A 19,428-nucleotide genomic window follows, 5' to 3' on the forward strand; every position below is an offset into this window, starting at 1 on the left:
GGGAAAGGGACTTAGCATTTGATTCTAAAGTGGTCCAAGCTGGAATGAATAGATGCTGTCTCTAATGGGTAGATTGCTGAGGAAACCCTGTTCCTGTCAGCAGCGAGGTGACAGCAAATTCTCAATTTAGATCAATGGTTATGAAATTGTCACGTGGGGAAGCTCTTGGAGATGTTGGAGATTTACTCTTTCGAGACCCCGAACATTTTAGGACGGGCGAGTTACACGAGCATGTTGATAGCTGGAAAGAAATTGTCACGGGGAATCCTATGTTTCATCAATCGGAAGTCTTATTATGGATTGAGGGCAAACTGTCTATCTTTCCCTTTTTTTCAGCATTTCTCAGGGTTTTTTAAGGGAGAATCGTATGACTTTGATCTCCCCCCGGGGAAGGCATTTCTAAATAATGTCTCTTGTAAGCTGTTTGTAAAGTTTATTCATTAAACCCTTCTTGATCGCTAAGAAACTGGTGCAGTATCTTTGTTGGGGAAAGTGGGTGAGGTCCAACCCCCCCCCCCCATCTCGTTTTCCCTTTGACCGTGGTACCAACTAAGCCATGTTTGTGTCATGATGCACGTTTTTTGAATCTTTGGATGCAAGACAAGCCGTTTAAGTTGGATCCTGTTAGTGACCTGCCCATTATGCCCACGGGATTCATATCAGAGTGTTCTTGATGGCAAGTCTGGATACGATCACATTCTTTTGTCGGATGACAGTCGAACATTTTTCGGCATTCAGTGGGGTGGATGGTATTTCACCTATAATACTTTACCATTTGGCTGGAAGATTTCACTGTACATTTATCATAATACTGGTCTTGTTGCAACAAATTTCTTTCGATCTTTGAATGTCCCTTGCCTTTTGTATATTGATGATCAGCACAACGGACAACTACAAATTTCCCTTGATAAGGAGGTATACGCTGATATTCCGACCCCTGATGAGCGTAGATTTGCAGCTGCAAAATCAGTCCTTTTTCTTGTGGCCTATTTTATTCAACTTAGATATTTTTTAGGGCTGGCAAAATCTGTTTTGAGTCCCAGAATGCTTGTTCCTTACTTAGGGTTTTGATCGGACTCAGCTCGACAGGTGTTCCACCTCATTCTCGAGAAGAAAAGCAAATTTTTGAAATTAATCCGGAAGGTCCTAGATGCTGAAACAATAACGATTAAAACACTCCAGCGTTTGGTTGGTAAAAGTGTTTCCTTCTCCTTAGTCGTTCCTGGAGCACGACTGTTTACCAAAGAAATGAATGCGGCTATTTCGAAGGGCCATCTTTCTTCCAAGCTAATACGGGTGTGTGGGGCCCTTAGAGAGGAAATTTCCCATTGGTTGTTTCTAGAGACATGGGACGATCCTCTTCTTTGGAGGAATGGGCGTCAGTGTCTGTAGATATTTCCGATTATTGGACCAATGAAGAGCAATCTTGGGACATTGCCACAAAGGAAGCTACTGCCCTCAAGAGGGTGCTGCTGGCTTTTCAAAATCAGTTAAGGAATTCCCGGGTGGATGATTTGGTTGATAATCAGGCTGTGGTCCAGGCCTGGAACAATCAAAGTGGAAAGAGTGGACCTCTCAATGAATAGTTTAAAGAGGTTGTTCTTTACTACGGTGGAGCTGAATGTGTCTTTACATTTGTCATATATTTCCACCAATGATAACCCAGAGGACACTCACTCTCGCCGTCTATCTACCATGGATAGCAAACTGTGGCCTGCCTTATGGCGGGTTGTTGAGCAAGAGTTTGGAGGCCCTACTGGTCACACCTGCAATTTGATGGCGTTGGATTCAAACGCAATGAAAGCTAAATTTGGGAAATCCCTTCCGCATTTTACGCCCTGTCAGACTCCTGCGCCGTTTTTGGAACGACCTTATGTTTTTCCTCCGTCAATCTTAGTGAGTGAGGTCTTATGTTTTTTGAAGAGTTTTCGGAGGTCATGTTCCGTACTTGTTTTGGATGTGTATCCAAGGAAATATTGGTGGCCGCTGATCCAGTGTTAGTCCATGAGGTCTCTTAGGCTTGCTCATAAAGGCGATTCACAAGCCCTTCTCATTCCGTCTAAGGAAGGATGGATAAATCACTCTAATATTCCGGGAGACTTATGGACCTTCTTAGTTGAGTTCTAAATTATTTACCTTGTGTTTAACTTTGAGCTGAAATGGCGAGTTAGTCTGGAAAGAGATGTTTTGAAGGATGATTGATCGTCTCAATATTTTTTGTCTACAAAATGATGTGATGTTAAATAGCTTATGGGGTTCTAATATACGTGATTTAAGACGATTTGGTCATACCCTGTTGTCACTGTCTTTTCTTTTCGAGAGATGTAGTTAGTATGATGCTCGCAATTTTAAATAAAATTTTGTAATATCTTGTTGTTCCCCATCCTAGGAGCTCCCGCAGGTGGCGAAATTGTTTGTACCTTCTTTTTGGTGTCCATCTTGTGGCTATTCCAATGATTGTGATTTTCGATTCTGCCAACGCTGTGGTTACTCTCGCAAGACAGTGCGTGTTGGGTAGTCAGGTTTGGCTGATATTAATTTAGACGAAATTGATACTCGTTTGAACCAATTGTGGAATTTTGATCAAGCTACTAGCTATTCAAAACAAAAGGACTCTCTTCAAAAGGAATTGGAGAATTTTCTTTTGGGTCTGCCGGGTAAACCATCTCTGGCTATCGTTTCACCCCGCGATCTGGGTCGTTTCTTTGTGTTTAAGGATCGAGGTGGCAAAACTCAGGTGCATTGAAATGGTTGTGCCTTTTTAGGGCAACGTGGTACTCATTCATGCGGATGTCAAGTGAGACTTTCATACAAGACTGTTGATTCTTACATTGGAAACTTCGTTCAATCTTCCACGCAATTGGTTGGGATGGTGAATGGGACAGGTGTTTGAGTCTGGGGAATCCGGCGGCGGATAAATCGGTTAAGGACTATCTTCATTTTATAACGGCAGAGCAGTTGAAGGCTAGGATTACGCCTAAACAGGCAACTCCGTTTTTTGTTGATAAGTTAACTCAGCTGTCCTTTCATCTCGACCAGAAACTAGCCTTAGAGGATTTGTCTCCAACACAGCGTTTTATTGTGGCCCGAGATCAGGCTTATTTTAAATGTGCTCTCTTTAGCGGTGACCGCCCAGGAGATTTAGGTCGTGTGAAAGTCCCAGAGATCTTGCGTTTTCCTAATGATGTTGGATTCCTTTTCAATCATGTCTGGGGAAAGACTTTAAGAGACGGTGATGAAAATGTTTTTGGTATCAGGAGAAGTCTTCAATTGGCGATCTGCCCGATTAAGGGGATTGAGCAGTACATGGCAGTGGCCCGAGACCTCAGAATTGATCTCACAACCGGCTATCTTTTCCGCCCTACTAATCCTCAGGGAGGCATTGTGGATTCCCCCTTTTCTTCAGCAAGCGCTGAAGCCCATCTCCGATGAGGGGGAGACGCTTCATGGCTTTCGCTTGGGGTGCGCTATTACATTGGCGTTAACTGCTGCAGATTTATCGGAGATTGTGGATCATGTAGGATAGACTCGTCGGCATACTGCACTTTATCATCTCCAGTTAGCCAAGCTCATGAACCACTCTGGTGCCTCAGGAATGCTGGCGGCAACGGATTTAACGGAAGTTATAAATCCATGGCAGGATGTTAACCAGGTAAAATGCTTTATTTGTGCTTTTCCTGTAAATCATTCTGACAAGCGTAATCTGTCAACTTGAAGGACAATGTTAACTCTTTTAGCTTAGTTTGGGTTTAGTTATGGTGTTTGGAGTTAAGATTTGGAGAGATGAGGTATGGGATTAAAGAAATGTTGCAGTTGTGGGGTGTATGCTTATTGGCTGAGTGTAGCGTTAAACGTAGGTGGCGTAGATCAATAATTTCCCCCATATCTTATATTAGCTGAGCATGAAATAGGAGTGTTGTAGAATGGAACACTATTTACAATGGTACCAATGAAATGCGATAATAAGATAAGTTATTATAATGCTTAATTAGCACCAGGCCTGCATATGCATGCTGATTACGTAACCAGGATGGCATAAATAGGATGGAAAACACTTGTTTCTTGCTTCCTTTCGGCGGACAACCAGAGTTAAGGACAGCCCACCCACCTGGCCCTTACAAGTCGTGCGGTTCGGTCGCCCTTACAGTTATGTTACAGTTCTTCACCTAGCTCGCTGGATCAATAATTTCCCTCATATCTTATATTAGCTGAGCATGAAATAGGAGTGTTGTGGAATAGAATACAATTTAAAGAGCAAACAATCCTCTCTGTTATACATCGCATGCATGATTTGTTCAGAAAATGATACAAAATGAAAGAAACAAATTTAATTCCCATAATACTAAAAAATAATCACAGTTACAATATCACGTGATTAAATGTTACTGGGGACATCCGAATAGTATTTTCTTATTGCTCCGATCTTTTATGATTGACACTAGAAAACCTTAGCAATACCTGAGAAGAACACATTCCTGTTGGCTCTCTGTAATTACAATAGTGTATAAATGTTTTCACGACTAGCCACCACGAAGAACTCACATTCATACACTAATCAAAGAACAATTCATATTTGTAACTTAAATAATACTTCAAATTGAAATGCATGACTTTTCATTCCTTCTCAGCAGTACCGACAGAATTTCAAGGACAGGAAAGGAAACAGAGTAACTTATAATACATGCTTTCAATTTTACTTAATGCTTTAAGGCTGAACCTTCGATAATGAAATCTTTGATTGGCTCCTCATTACGATATTAAAATTAAAAACATTTATAGGGAAAGCTACTAAGCTTTAAAGTAATTTATACCAAACTGTAATTGATTTGATATTAATAATTACTCATTAATTAATCTCCTCCTGAGTATTTAAAATTGCCCATTCTGGGCAGTCCATGGGCTTGTTACAATTGGCCAACATGGAGCCGCTCCCTCTTTTGATTGAACGGTCTCTAGAGCGCTTGCTCTGTTGGCCAACATAAAATTTATCTAATGCCTTCTTTCTTTTTTATCAGTTTCCTGCTTTCCCAGGACTCCTTTACCGAATTAACAGATTTGCCGGCCTTGTCAATGGCTGTGTCCCCCGAACTCATGTAGTCTTCTGTTAGGACTTCTGCCATTTCGTCTTTTTTCCCTCGGCTCCACCCTATTTTGTCTAAAGCCAGGGTCCTACGTGTTAGTTTCTGTAGAAGCAAACTATAAAAAAATACAGTGAGAAAGTGTCTACAGAATTGGTGGAACATGTACTGGGTATGTAAACTGTATGTCATATTGATTTCAAAAGTACAAAATCTGTACATAGATTATGCTGAGTATGTGTTGTGAGGCCAGGTCCTTGAAAGCTTGGCCTCTTAACACAGCTTAGCACAGCTTGAACTTAGATTGTAACTAAGTTTTTAGGCTATTATAGTGAAACTGAGGATGTTCCTTCTCTTGATATCTGCGTTAAATGGAAACAATTTTCATCATCATCAAGATTATTATTATTATTATTATTATCATTATTATTATTATAATTATTATTATTATTATTATTGTTCGTGGCTAGTCTGACGCGGCGTTTCGTCTCGGCCAAGAGACTCTTCAGAGACCTTTAGAATTTGTAGGCAAACTCGTTGAGCATCAAGCTCAAAGTCCCGTCCCATCTTGAATTTGCGAACGGGACTTTGAGCGTGATGCTCAACGAGTTTGCCTACAAATTCGAAAAGTCTCTAGAGAGTCTCTTGGCCGAGATGAAACGCCGCGTCAGACTAGCCACGAACAATTCACAAGTATTTGACAATTTTTCAATTCTTTATTGTATAAATTTTTATTATTAATGATAATAATGATTACGGTGATTATTGAATCCAACAAAAAAACAAGAGGGCAAAGTAGTCTTTCTTTCATTAAATGCTAATGAGCAGGTATCGACAATGCAAGGGCTTTCCACAAAAAAGGAGTATCTCGCATTTTTTGGTGAAATAAGGATTTTTTTACTGGATCTCGCAATATCTTTACAGAAGGACTTGTTCTGCTGCGGTGAAAGTTGTTCTCCGATTGTTCTGCTGAATTGAAAACGAGGCCAAAAAGTCGAGTGGGTGCCATGACACAAAACTAAATAACTAAATAAATAAATAAATAAATAAAATTAACTGATACACAACTATATTTTTCATGTCAAAACAAGGACGTATGTAAAGAATTATAAGGCATTGTACTTAAGGAACCTTGAGTTCTAATTCTTGGCCCAAAGGTCTAGCTCCAGACACTTTAACTGTAATCTCCACTTCACATGCTCTACCTTCCTTTTACCCCAGTTTACATCAGGAACACTAGAAAAACATGTTTGCAATTTGATTACAGGTGCTCACAGTAGACCTGTGTAAGGCTCGCATGACCGAAATTGATCCTGCTCTCTTGGAAAGTCCTAAAAATACCTCTGCAGGCGTAAACAACGTCCTTGGTGCAGGTGTGTTTGGCAGTTGTACAAAAATGTTTTGCAGAGGAATGCCTGTTGCTGTGAAAAGTTTTCCTCTGCATTAACAGAACAGGTCAAAAGGGAAGCCCAGATAATGATGACCCTGCAGCACCAAAACATTCCATGCCTATTAGGAATTTCAACATCATCATCTCCTAAACTGTTAGTGCTCAATTATTATAGTGTAAATGATAATTCATTTACAATATGCACTGCACTTCAAAGCAAGTCCCTTCAGCTTTCTCAAAATGAGTGGTGTAGCATTTCTTTGCAGCTGGCCCAAGCCATTTCATAAGTGCACAGCAAGGGATTTATTCATCAAGACATTAAATCAGATAATGTACTTGTTTCTTATTGGAATAATGGGTATCATGCAATCCTGATTGATTTTGGAAAGTGCATCAGGTCCGTGTCTACCTCTGTAAAGCAGCTAAGACTGAAGGAGCAACAAGTGTACCATGAGAAGCATAGTCATGTAGCATCGGAAATATTTTCTCCTTCGGGCGATTGGTTACCAACCCTTACCTCAAAGCGCAAGTAATTCTACATCCAAAGCATCTGCACACTGTACCAAATGTGTCCAGCCAGTCAAAGGACACAAAAGATCTCACGACACTTCAAACAATTAATGAAATTTTTTCCCCAACACCACTTCTCCATGTTCTTCTCCATGTACGTATGAGTGGCACAGGGCAAACAAGGTTAACAACAGAAAACAGCAAGCCCCACCAACAGTACCTCATTGGAAACCACTACTTACCATTAGCGAGTGGCTGTTGCCCCCGCCCCCCACATTTGCCAATCAATGATAGGTGGGAGACAGACCGGAAGCAATGGTTCCACAATCATTTCCATGTTAACAGGCCTCCTTTTCCTTGAAGCATCTCTTCCAATTCCCAAACAATTACAAGATCTCAGTCAGACTATACCAGTATACAGCAGTTAATCTTTACAGGAAACCACGTATACAGCTCCTTTTTAATCTTCCACCTCAGCAGCCAAACCTTGATGTCAAGCACTTGCTGACAAGAAGGATGAAAACCTTCAGAATCTAACAATCTTGCAGACAACGGCTTTTCTCTCCTCAACATTTGGAAGAATTCACTGTGCAATACCATCGCTGAGTCCAAAGTTTGCTGCTCTGCTGCTGTGCTCATAGTACCACCCGATAACTCAATGGCACTATGCTTCATCCAAGCAGTCATGTGCCTTTTTTGAAAGTCTCTCACATGGTCTACAGGGGGCCGTTATTAATTATTAACAATCTTTAAATAGGATGCTCCATCACAAGAGTGGTTTACATAGAGGTCCTATTACTAGATGTATATTAAATGATGCAATTAAAATATAAAAAATTTAAGCTAAAATCGAGATATAAAAATAATTACAGCATACACACTGCAATTAAGGATTAAAAACAAATACTTAATTATAAAAAGCAGGAAAAAGACACTTCTTAAAAATTGCAAAACTCGCTGAGTTTCTTACAGTTCTCTCTAACTCATTAAAGTCTTTGAAACAGTGGTACCGCGAACGATGTTTTCCCCAATTATATTTGATTTTGGGGAGCTTGATATTATCGTTATTGCACGTATTGTAGGAGTGCATATCACTTTCTTACAATGTCCAAAGAATGATTAAGTTGGCCATTAATACACTTGCATGCATACATACATCGATGACATTTCCTGAGTTCTTCAAGATTCAGCCATCTCAAGACTGTCAATGCATCAGTGGATGAGGAGTGAGGTGATCTATCTAATATCAACTTAGCTGCTTTGTTTTGCAGAATTTGCAATTCCTTCATAAGGGAGACATTGTCCTTGTCACCCCAGACTAAATCAGCATAATCAAAAATAGGTAGCACTAAGCTATTATAAAAAGTAACCGGGCATTATAAGGTAAATAATACTCAATCCTATGTAAAAGACCAAGGTTCTTATTAAACTTACATGAAATATACTCAATATGGTCAGACCATGTAAAAGTTGAAGACAACATAACTCCCAAATATTTAAAACTAGTTACAGAATTTATATCAGTGTCAAAAATTGATAACGTGAAAGAGGAAATACCAACAAGTTTCCTATTACTTCCTATAATCATGGATTTCGTCTTAGTAAGATTTAAAGTTAACTTATTTCAATGTAACCAATGGGCAACTTGCAAGAGATCATCATTCAGTGCCTCTTGTAACAGGTGTGGCTCCTTAGCAAAGTAGTACAGAAACCATTATATCCACAAACTGTTCAGGCAATGTCAGCATTACAAAATCGCGCCCACTGAAACACATCGCCCGACAAAACTAGGGAACCATGATGCTTTGCGAGCATTACAAAACGTGCCACTGCTGGTGGTATCTTTTGTCGCACAACATGAATCCTCAAGAGTGTTCGTTTATTTGTTTGCTCAAGAAAAAGGAGTTTGGTAAGGAAACAGTAGCAGCGCCCTTTAAAAAGCAATGTTTTAAAGTTCTAACATCGAATGTGGTTGATTTAGGATCATTTCATTCCAAATTTTTGCTTGGAGTCGCAGTATATTGCCGTAAAAACACGCTTGGTTGATTGAAAATTGCATTTGCTTGTTTCCGCTGTGCCGCTCGATATGCAAATTACTTTCAATTCACTGGAAACTGTGATTATCTGTTTTCCTCCTTTTTTATCGCAATGATAGCATACATAATGCCCATTCTTATTGGGAACTGTCGTTTGTCATTGAATAAACTAAAAATCGTCACTTCCTTGATAGCACAAGGCAATTTTTTATTTAGTTTAGTTTAGCCATGCAACTTCTACTGATAAACTTTGCCTTTCGTTCTTTTGTGCTGCGTTATTTTCTCTATTATGTTTCAATGAATAGATGCATTCCACGAATTGTCACTCTAACAACACCATACACAAAAGACTGCTGTGATTGACGTCCAAAATGAAGCTCATTTGCAATTTACGAGCGACGTGATTCAATGGGGCGATTTCGTAATGGCAATTTTGTGCAATACTTTAACAGAATGGTCATGTGCGACTGGCAGACTCATTTACATGGGGCAAATTTGGCTGTGTTAGGTCTTAAAAGAAGAAGGAAATTTATTGACAAAACAGAAAGAACCTACTGCACAAATTACAACCAGAAGTTCAAAATTATGCAATATAATTTAAGCCCAGAAATTGCTCCCTTACCCACATGTACAGTTCCAGGACATCGAATCGAACAAATTAAAACAAAATTTTAATTCAAACTATCAAACTTGATCAAACATAATCAGAAAGATTTCTCAACTGTTTTTGTCAGTTTGATTTTGTTCAATTGGGTTTGGAAATCTAATCCAATCAAACTATTGAGTAGGATGATTGAGAGGTCCAATTAGATGTCGCAGACCACAGTTAATTTGACCCCAGCGCCATGCAGCGATGAGAAAATCAGGTCTACCCTCATTTGCTGAATTTGTGGGATTATTGATGCTCCAGTAGTGTCATAAATTTTGAGAGAGCATCCATCAAAACCTTGGTTACCTATCTGTAACAGCTTCCCGATAAAGCTGTGAGATGTCTTCTAAGGCATGCCATTGGTGCCAAAATTATACAATTCATTTCCCGCGTTTAACAGGGTGGGTCACATGACATAAATCTTGTATTTCAAGGGTATTGGTGTTTCATTCTTACCTTTGTCTTTGTTTTGTTTTGTACACTCTATAGTTAGTTCTGTATTTTTGTATAAATTTCGTCTTATATCAATCATGATTCAATACAATTTACGATCGCTTCCTCCCCATGACTATGTGGTCATGAATTCAGGCATGGACTTGAAGGAGAACGAAGAATTTCATGACAGTTTCGACTTTTCTCCAGAGACAGTCCCACCTGGCACCAGTCATAGAAATCCTTCAAGTCAGTCCTCCACTCCCCTCACTCCGAAGAGAGGAGCAAATGGTTTGCAAGACAAGATTGCTGAGTTAACCATGGCCGTGAATCAAGCTGAGGCTGAAAATGACGAGTTAGAACCGCAAGCTGAGGTGGCAAAGCTAAAGATCAAGCATCATGCGTTACATAAGCGGATTGCCTCTTGCAGAGTCAAACCGCTTGTGTCAAAGCAGTTCCAGCTTAACATGCAGGACCCTGGTAGCCTTCTGTAATGATTAAAGACCTCCGTGCAGATCCTGCTTTGACCACAAGGGTTTTTGCCAAAATCAGTCATCTTGGGCTGTCTTCAAGCAACTCTGAAGATGAGGGCATGGCATCCACCCAGAAGAGTGCCCGAGGTAAGAAACTGAAGCCAGGAAAAACTGTCAAGCTTACAGGCCGAGTGTTCACTCCAGTTATGGCCACACAGCTTTCTCAGTCTTGATTACGTGTCTAAAGATCATAATTATGACAAGCTAACTCTCACTGAATTCGCTGCCAGGTATGCCTCCATCTTGCAATTGAAAAGCCTCCTGATAGATGAGCAAGCCGGATGCCTTGATCATTTTGTGGTTTTGTAACTCAGTTTGCCTGTCCTGCCATACAGGAATTTCACGCCCCTGTCCTTTTTGAAATCGAGTGTGGCTGTGCTCGTTGGGGTGATTCGTTTGCTCATTTAGAATCTCCCCTTCTTCATGTCACGACTAGACCTATGGGTAGCTCAAGTTCTTCTCGCCAGTCCAGTGCCATGTTATTTTGATAGATAGATAGACAGACAGACAGACAGACAGACAGGCAGGCAGACAGACAGACAGACAGACAGACAGACAGACAGACAGATAGATAGATAGATAGATAGATAGATAGATAGATAGATAGATAGATAGATAGATAGATAGATAGATAGATAGCTTTATTAAAAATCCATTGCAGCCCAGAGGCTGGATTACGGACTGTACAATATATAATGCTAAACACGCAATAAGATAAAAAAAACTATTCTAAATAAATAAATAACAGTATAAGTGAAAATAAAAAACAAAGGAACAAAGATACTACGTCGTAAAATATAAAAAATAGCCGCGGATATACGATAAAAACATTAGAAAATAGCCACGTTATGCATGATAAAACCATTCTTAAATCTATTTGTTCTACAAATAGGTACCTTAAAAGCGCACTTTCTCCTTAAAGCTACGGTACTAAGATTACGTGGCGGGAAAAGGCCATGTAATTTGGGGAGGCTGTTGTCCTTAATCCCATTGAATAGTCTCTCCGTCAGCCATTGGCGCCGTTGATGGAGGGTGGTAATGTTGCACTCTTTAAAAGCCTCTTGGTAGCCTAAGCCTGGGAAAATAATTCTAAGTGCATGGCGCTGAATTTTCTCTAGCTCGTCAGAGAGATACTCAGGCAGACCATTGTGGAAAACTTGGCGAGCATATTCAGACACGGGCCGGATACACGTAGTATAGAAACAAAGTAGCTGCGGAGGATCTCCTTTTGCACGCTTCAGTTGCCTTAACAGATAAAGCCTAGAGGCTCCTTTTTTGATAACATTCTCTATGTGAGCGTTCCACTTTAGATTGTTTGAAATTGTGAGACCAAGACGTTTTACGCTAGTTACAACCTCTATTGGTTTGTTGTTAAAAGTAACTGCTTCGAAGGGATCTACAGACTTTAAGAAACTTATCTGCAACTCTTTACACTTGTTTTCATTCAATTGGTACTTTTGCCATGATTTTCAGAGCGGCAAGTGTACGCATACCAAGGATCATTATGAAATGATTTGCAATGAAAGAAAATGGTTACAGCATATCTGTGCTTTGTCGCACACCACTGCTAGACACTGAGTTTTCTGAAGACTGCCCCAATCAAGTCTGTCTAACTTTCAAGTGACACTGTGTTTCCGACTAACAATCGTTTTCCAGACTTTTATGATTCAAGATTTTTCCAGACTTTTTTGCCTGTTACTGAGTCGGGTTTAGATTCTCGAGAGGACTCTTGTAATGCAAGTTCTTCAAGTCAATTTGTAGATTCGCACGATCTGACCGATATGTTTTACATGCAGGTTTTGTGCCTGACTCACGTTTCATGACAAATTCGCCTGTTGTAGTCTCTGATTTATCTTCACCCACTGATTTAGTTGCTTCCAGTGGTTGTAGGATTCTTCGCTTTGCATGCCGTTTGGAGATCATATCTGCGGGAGTATGCTGATTATGCAGTTTGCGATTTTTTGAAGTTTGGCTGGCCAGTTGGTTTCAATTATTCTTGTCTACTCCCGACAAATGTTCTCTTTCACAATCAGAAGGGTGCTATTGATTTTCCTGATGCTATTGATATTTACTTGTTATTGGAGATTGGGCGGCATGCGGTTATCGGCCAGTTTTCCCGTAATGCTTTCTCATGTCCCATTGCAGTCTCTCCTTTGAACTCTGTAACTAAGCCAGATACCACGGAACAGAGAATTACTCTGGATCTTAGCTGGCCAGTTGGTTCTTCGGTAAATGATGGCATCCTTTCTGGTATTTATTCAGTTACATTAGGAGTTTGAGCTCGTTTATCCAATAGTGGACCTGACTGCTGATTGCGTGGCAGCTCTCGGTTCTGGTTGTTTACTCTTCAAACAGGATTTTAAATGGGCTTACCATCAATTCCCTGTGGATCCGCATGATTATCAGCTCTTACGATACTACTGGAACGGTCATTTCTATTTTGGCATCGTGTTACCTATGGAGCTTAGGACTGCTGCATAGCCTGCGTAGCTGGCAGTCTTGTTCGCGTTGGGGTAAAAAAGCTTTATGGTGGAGCAGCCATAGCGAGCGGCAAAGCCGTGAGAAAAACAGTCTGCTGGATTTCTTGAGTTTTTTGAATGCTGCCCACTTTTAGCACTTTCGTTAATTTTCGCGGGGTGTAAAAGCGATGTAAAGGTGCGAAACAATACGAAGCTCGTATGCATGGATAGATCTATTGAAAATACAGCAAAATAAGGAAGACCGGCCAAAGAGGAAAGCCCGAGTGAATTTTGTAGACTGCGCTTTTGTAAACTCAAGCTGCAGTTCGGAGATTTTCAGAAAACGTGTTATGTTTCTACGGAGAACTTGTTCAAACATCCAAGGGAGACGACAAAACCTTAGCGGAGCTGTGCTCTCACATTGGACTGCAAGTCTCAACACAGTTCTTTTGACGATAAAACTAAATCGATGATCTTAAACTTGTATCGAAGAAATTGGAAAACTGTTGCTAACTTAGCGGTAAGTCACCCTGATATGCAACGCAAACTTGGGGATCCGTTGGGAGGGGCAGTCTCACAAGAGTTTAAAGAATATTACAGGGATGCTACTGAATCTGTATTAAAGAAGTTGAGCCCTGATGATCGGATGAAGCGGATGTTTGGTGTCCATTGCGGATGTCTTGCTTAAAAGATGACTGTATTATATCACACTCACGCCAAAGCGAGAATTTCAAGGGAACAAACTCCCTTGCCTTGTCAATGGCAGTTGCTGCTAAATGCAGGAATCAAAAGATGTCGGCACTTTCATACGGTATATGAACACTTCTCTTTCACAGCGGCGTCAAACATGATGATTTGAAGCTTCTGAACAGCATGAGTTTATGCATGTCTCTCGAGTCAATCATCGAGCTTCAGAAGAAGATGGGGGAGAATTATAAAACGAAAGTGACGCAATCGAAAAAGGAAATTGAAACGGTGAAGAGGGGCAAGTCTGTTAATGAGCGAGGTGAAGGCGAGGCAAGTGGGATACCAAATGCGAATTGCGAATTGAAATTGACTTTACTAAGGACACTGTCAAGACATACGATTTCTATGAGCCACGTATCTACAGGTACTGTAAAATGCAACTTGAAAGCTGTGCATATGTTCGGGTCCAAATCGTCTGCTTGTTACAGACCGTGATTTAGCTCGAGCAACAGATGAAATTGTTAACGTAAAGCTCCCATGTTACAGGTGAGACAAAAGATAAGTTACTGCTAATTAATGAACCAATTTGTTATTGGTCAAAAATTTAAGGTGGCTAGAAGTAGTTTTTTTTTTCCTGCGACGCCTAGTCACTAGTCTGGTGAGCCTCCACAACATGCGCGCATTATTTAAAGTTTCACAAAATCAAAACAAAGATGGCGGCCAAATAGTTGTGTCCCAAAAATTTTATACGCCTTCGAGTACGAATCATCGGTTAATTAAGTCTTCCTAAAAGCTTTGGTCCTCGAAATGTTTTGAGTTGGTACCTCAAGGAAAATGGTGTTAAAACCGCAGTCAGTGTATCGTATAACATGGTGAAAGCACACTATTCTGCGATCGAGTGCTTGACTAGTGAAGAAAACAACAAAAGTCAAGAAGAAGAAAAATGCAACTTTTGGTTTTCTTCGGCCTTTCTAATGGGCTGGCCTCGATATCAGAACACTGTTTAACATGTTTTCCGTCGCTTATGGCGCTGGTGGCGAAGATGATAGAAAAGAGAAAAATCCTTTGTGCATGTTTCACGCTATAAAGGGTGCCTCACGTCATGAAAATACAAAGCGTGTTTGAAAGCCTCGCGAAGGCAATTGCAGTGAAGTCAAAACGACCCAGTGAAAAAGAAAATGAAACAGAGGAAGAATATTTGGAGCCAGCTAGAAAAAGGGCAACTAGGTCCCAAGAGGAGTTTTTATTCGATGAACTTTATTCAATTAACCCAAAATTGTAACATGTTTTGCACAAAAGAGCATCTCGTGTATAAACCAGTCAGAGTCTTCAATGCAGACAATTATCTGTTTTATAGCAAACTGTCAATGGAAAGAGTTTTCACCCTTCAGGGCCAAGAGTGATTGATTTGGAAGTTCTAACAAATGACCTGAAATGCTGCTCACACTGTCACGCAGGTAAGTCAAAATTATCCCTGATATTGTCACTGATGCATTGAGTCTTTCAATTTGTAGAACAACAATTCAAGAGTATTTCATGGAAAATATACATTTCTGCATTAAGTTTTCTTCAAGCAGTATTCTTATACGACAAACTCAAGAAATGTAGATAAATCATTTATTTGCTTTTCCATAAAATTGTTGGTTAAATTATTTCTCTGCTCCATCTGGTTCTTCCTCATTTTTTTACCCAAAGCTTCATGGCTCTCTAAACCAGCTAGGAGGGCAAGGCAGTTCTGGGGAAGAGAATGGTTCCTCGCTGATTATTCAAAGTAAATGATACCTAATAGAGATTTACTTCTTATTCCAAATGTATTGGAATATCAGATGAATCATAATCACTTTTAGTAAAAAGTAAACAAAATAAAATCAGTGTTTTTGAACTTGTATCTTCTAGATTCATGTTTTATTTCAAGTGTTTGGCAAAATCACCCTATTACATTCTTATCTGTAGACTATGAGTGGTATCTTACTCTCACAGGGATTGTGGAGCAGACGAAACACCAAAGCTCCCTCCCCCACACTGTCTTTTTGTGACAAGGATCTTTTCCACTCTCTCTGAGATAAATAACAGACTAGTTGAAGTCTACATTGCTTTAACTATCTAACAATCAAAAACGAGATGAATGGAAACAAAGATTTGAAATACTTGCAACCAGTATGCAGGCTAACCTTAGTCACATTATTTATTTTAAAATAACTAAATACTGTAAAAGCAGCCAGAACTGTATTTTTTTGCTAGAAATGGATACCAGTAATTAGATGGAACTAAGTTATTACTAAAAAATCATTTTCTCGATTACAAATTTACAGTAATAGTAACAAAAGCAGGAACATCGGAGAACAGCTGTAGATACAAGCCAAACTATTTTCACAGCAGTTTTCTGCTCTCCCAATCTTTGACTAGTGTTACCACATCCAAAATGAAGTGGCTTTCACTCAACCATAATGCAAATAGAATGATTTCACATAAACTGTGAAACACGTTTATGTTCACTATGTTTTAGTGAATAATTTAAACAATAGGGGACAAGAGAATTAGGGTCAAATAATACCTTATTGTCCAGTATGCATTTTCAGATAGATGTTTTGGGGATCAACCCTCCATCAGAATTTGTTTGCCACTGATGAAGGGGTCATTCCAAACTGTCTGTCTGAAAACACCAGACCAAGGACTCCAACCTTACAGATTGTTATGAATATGCAGCCAAAAATGATTTTACCTTATTGTCCAATAGCTATTTCATGAGTTTTGTGAAATCATTCTATGACCATTTTTCTTCTTTATCTAATATTTAATATCCTCAAATGTTGTACTCGTGTCCAGAGAGAGGAGATACTCTCCTATATAAACTTTGGAGTTATGTGCTGCCCAACATGAAAGGATATTTTTGAACTACGCATTTGGTGTCCCTAGTATTTGCCTCCTGCACTCCGACTTGGTGTGAATCTTCAAACAATAGACCCCGTCCAAAATACAGAAGAGTACCCCTTCATTCAGGACTGGGGTACTTGTTTGTTAACATATAGTGTCTGTTTATTTGGTCCAGTTTAGAAAATACTGACCCCTAAACTTCACACCACTGTAGACTACGACGTCTCTTATTTTTGTTTGAGATAGTAGAGCGAGCATTAGTAGTGTGAGCGAGGTAAGTCACCTTCTACGGAGTCACCCTCGTGAGGGAAAAACTAAAAATACCCACCCTCACGTGGGTGACTTTAAGCAGCAGGCGACTTCCGCGTGCGGGCTTCCTCGCTCTACTATCTCAACCAAAAATAAGAGAGTGAAGATTGTTGAAAAGTATTATTAAAGAAGTTTACCGTGTTCAAGAACGCGGTACTCGATCTTTCACATTGGTGGCAGCGACCCGGAATTCAAAACACGCCAAACAAGCTAAATTTTGGCGTGATCATGGGCAAGAAGAAGGAAACCAAAGGCGCCGAAGTTGGAGTGAAACCCGAATCGATGGAATTTGAAAGCAAAGGCGCCGAAGGTGGATTAAAAGTCGAATCGGCAAGCCATGGAAGCAACGAACCGCAAGAAGACAGCACTGGACAACTTGTAAGCTCTTTATCAGAAGCCTTGAAGCGAAGTCTAGAATCCCAAAGCAAAAACCGTGGTGGGAAGAAAAATTGCAAGACTGCCGCGAGTGTTTTCAGTCGGGCAAAATTTCAAAACATGGATTGCGCAGTTCACACGATATGCCAACCTGGTGCAAGTTAAAAACTCTGAACAGCGGGCATATTTTCTTAACTTGCCCAATCAACCTGCTCTCAGGGCTGTGGAAATGTTACGGCTTCCAGACGCTATCGTTTGAGGATTTCACCGTGAAACTGATCGAGAGATTAGATTCTGGTAAAACGCATGAAGACTACAAGCTTCAATTAGTGCACAATGCCAAAAGCCGAGCAAAGACATTTGAGAGTTACAGTGATGCGTTGATGGAGTTAGCGGAGAATGCTTACCCCGAGGCAGCTTACTCGTTTAAAGTCGAACTGGCCCGGGATCAGTTTATGCAAGGGTTATCGATCAGCGACGACTTGAGGGAAAGATTGGTTATGAGTAAGCCTCGTTGTTTGACAGAAGCCATTCGAGTTGTAAGGCAACTGGAGAGCGCACGCAAGGCATGTAAACCGAGTGGTAGAAACAAGTCACTGAATGCGGTAGCAAGTTCGACTGCAGATCAGAAAATTACAAGTTAAATTCACGAGCTGAAAGAGCTGGTTTTGGGAATTAGTAAGAAAGTTGAGGAGCTCGAGAAGAAAACGACCGAGAGGGATTCTGGGATGTCTCGCCAGGGACCTTTTACGTGCTACGTGTGCAGTCATATGGGTCACTTTGCACGAGACTGCCCTTCTCAAGCTCAGCAAGCACAAATTTCGGGAAACGGTTTACGGGGCCTGCAAAGGGCCAACCAGACCCCGCACCAGCGATAAATGGGTCCCCAGAAATGCACTGTGATGTTGAAGGCAGTCGTGTTGTTTCGTCCATTTCCGATGCTGGTATTTATCTCTCTGGACTAGTGAATCATCGAACGGTCTCTATTATGCTTGATACGGGTGCAACAGTGAGTGTGTTAAGTGAGCAAATGTGGAGGAAATTCAAGCCTTACACCTGTGACTGCCACTCTGACTGCTGCAAATGGCAACCAGATTAAAGTTCAAGGACAGAGATTAGGATTCGCATAGCAGACTTTGATACCTCTTGGACAGTGATTGTTGCACGCAGAGTATCACATGACTGTCTGCTGGGTAATGACTTTTTCCATGAGTCCAAGTGCAAAATTTGCTATGATACGGGAACATTTATGGTCGGTGCCACTGCAGTTCCTTTCCATTATCAGAAAGTAAAACCTGTTGTGTGTAGGGTGATTTTGCACACTGACACTGAGATTGAACCAGGGACTGATCGAATTGTTGGAGGAAGGCTGGAGATAGGGTTTGAAAGAAACTCTGGGAACCCGGGGAGAGTTGAGGATTTGAAAACACTGCGAAAGAACAAAGAGTTCAGTGTTGGACGTTCCCTTGTAGTTCCAAAAAATGGGGATACCCGAGTATGTGTTGCTAACTTTACTGACAAACCAATCAAGCTGCCAACTGGTCATGTGATTGGATTCTATCACCCACTTAGTATTGTGAATGGGGAGACTACTTCAGTTCAGGTGGATGTGAATGTGCCACAGGACCTCCAGTCAAAATGTTCAAACCAGACTGTGGACAGTGAAGGGAAGGTGAATGCAAAGAAAGATAATCGTAGTTAAGTCGGATATTCAGTTTGATGAGTCTGACATTTCAGAAGACCAGCAAGAACGTTTTTTGTCTATGATCGATAACTTTTCAGATATCTGATTTGGGAAAGACCAGCTTGAGTGAACATACAATTGACCCTGGTGAGTTCCAGCCAATCAAACTACCTCCCAGGCGTACACCACCCCATCAGAGGGAAATAATTGACCGGCAGCTGGATGACCTGTTGAAACATGGAAGAATTGAGCCCTCGCAGAGTCCTTGGAGTCCCCCTGTGGTCCTGGCACGCAAGCATTATGGGAAATTTCGTATGTGTGTAGATTACCGTAAGCTAAACCAGTGTACTGTGAAGGATGCACAGCCATTGCCTAGGTCAGATAATGTGCTTGAAGCAGTGGGCAGGGCACG

At 40.6% G+C, this 19,428-nt stretch overlaps 1 long non-coding RNA gene and 1 pseudogene across 1 annotated transcript in view; both read left to right on the forward strand.

The window, feature by feature from the left end:
* Positions 1-19,428, forward strand: part of LOC146476994 (uncharacterized) — a 254,304-nt gene that overhangs the window by 31,405 nt on the left and 203,471 nt on the right. The gene's annotated exons all lie outside the window — the stretch shown is intronic.
* LOC146477000 (uncharacterized) lies at positions 10,194-12,252 on the forward strand (annotated as a pseudogene).

The sequence above is a fragment of the Pavona decussata genome, unplaced genomic scaffold (assembly GCF_977016875.1).
Source record: "Pavona decussata unplaced genomic scaffold, jaPavDecu1.1 SCAFFOLD_72, whole genome shotgun sequence".
Taxonomy (NCBI): domain Eukaryota; kingdom Metazoa; phylum Cnidaria; class Anthozoa; order Scleractinia; family Agariciidae; genus Pavona; species Pavona decussata.